The following is a 1,635-nucleotide window of genomic DNA, read 5'->3' as shown; positions in this document are numbered from 1 at the left end:
CGAACGCGTATACTTGCGTGAATATTAGTGCGTGTTTTCGCCCTAACAAGTTTTTGGCGCCGCTGCCGGGGACTCGGCGTATTTATTTAGTTTATGTACTTACCATCATTGGTCATTAGGACTCAGTGATTAGGACGTAGTAGTTACTTACTCTTTTCGGTTGTGTTTCAGGTACTTTAGCAAGCGTTTATGCAAACTCGTTCTCGTGCTCGCAAGAGGACTTTAGATACAACTGAGGAGACAAACGAAGTTCTTGATATTCCGGAGAAGTTAGATTTTGAGGATTCTGATTCAGGAACTGAGCAGAAAGAACCAGTAAACATGGGAGATCGTATTGTTCAAGCTGATCCAGCTCTTATGGATTTTTCTCGGCCTAAAATTGATGATATTCAGTCAAGCATCCTTCATCCGGCTATTCAAGCTAACACCTTTGAAATCAAGCCGGGCACTATTCAGATGGTGCAGAATTCTGTTTCTTTTGGAGGAGCGGCAACTGAAGACCCCAACATGCACATAAGAAATTTTGTCGAGATCTGCAGCACTTTTAAGTATAATGGCGTGACTGATGAGGCTATCAAGTTGAGGCTTTTCCCATTCTCACTGAGGGATAAGGCTAAAGACTGGTTACATTCTGAACCAGCTGGGTCCATCACTACGTGGCAAGATCTTGCGCAAAAGTTTCTGGTGAAGTTTTATCCAATGGCAAAGACTGCTGCTATGAGGAGTGCTCTTACTCAGTTTGCGCAGCAACCTACAGAATCTATGTGCGAGGCTTGGGAACGCTACAAGGAAATGTTGAGAAAATGTCCACATCATGGAATGCCGGATTGGATGGTAATCACTGGTTTTTATAATGGTTTGGGGGCCCAATCTCGGCCCATGCTCGATGCAGCAGCTTGAGGCACCTTATGGGCTAAAAGCTATACTGAGGCGTATAATCTTATAGAGACAATGGCTGCAAATGAGCATCAAAACCCAACTCAGAGGATGACGTCAGGCAAGGTCGCAGGTATTCTGGAAGTTGATGCAGCCACCGCTATTGCAGCCCAGCTCCAAGCGCTATCAATGAAGGTTGATTCTCTGGCTACGTATGGAGTTAATCAAATAGCTATGGTTTGTGAGCTTTGTGCAGGTTCTCATGCTACGGATCAGTGTTCTCTTGTCAACGAATCTGTTCAGTATGTGAATAATTATCAGCGACAACAGCAGCCTGTGCCAGCGACCTATCATCCTAATAACAGAAATCATCCAAATTTCAGCTGGGGTAATAATCAGAATGCTATTCAGCCACCATATCAGCAAGGGGTGAGTAAACAGTTTAACCCACCTGGATTCCAGCAACCACAACAGTATGCTACAAGGCAATCATATCCTCAACAGGGAAGTGCAGCTGCACCTACTAGTGCTGATTTTGAGGAACTTAAGCTGTTGTGCAAGAGTCAGGCGGTTTCTATCAAGACCTTGGAAAATCAAATCGGTCAATTAGCCAATACAGTGCTCAATTGTAATAACCCCAATTTTTGGAAAATTTTGAAACCCTTATGAATAGTGTTTTTGCTGAATGAGAAAACTTTTCATGCCACACTATGTAGGGGTTCTGTATGGATATTCTGGGATATTATTAGTACTCTATGA

General features: G+C 43.4%; 1 non-coding gene across 1 annotated transcript; it reads right to left on the bottom strand.

Moving 5' to 3' along the window:
- Positions 1-714: 714 nt before the first annotated feature.
- On the bottom strand, positions 715-821 carry LOC141709541 (small nucleolar RNA R71). Its single transcript, XR_012570111.1, has one exon. It is a non-coding gene; the product is annotated as a small nucleolar RNA R71 (small nucleolar RNA).
- Positions 822-1,635: the final 814 nt, after the last annotated feature.

The sequence above is a fragment of the Apium graveolens genome, chromosome 2 (genome assembly GCF_009905375.1).
Source record: "Apium graveolens cultivar Ventura chromosome 2, ASM990537v1, whole genome shotgun sequence".
Lineage (NCBI taxonomy): Eukaryota > Viridiplantae > Streptophyta > Magnoliopsida > Apiales > Apiaceae > Apium > Apium graveolens.
Note: the sequence above shows the minus strand (reverse complement) of the source record. Positions and strands in the feature narration are given on the sequence as shown.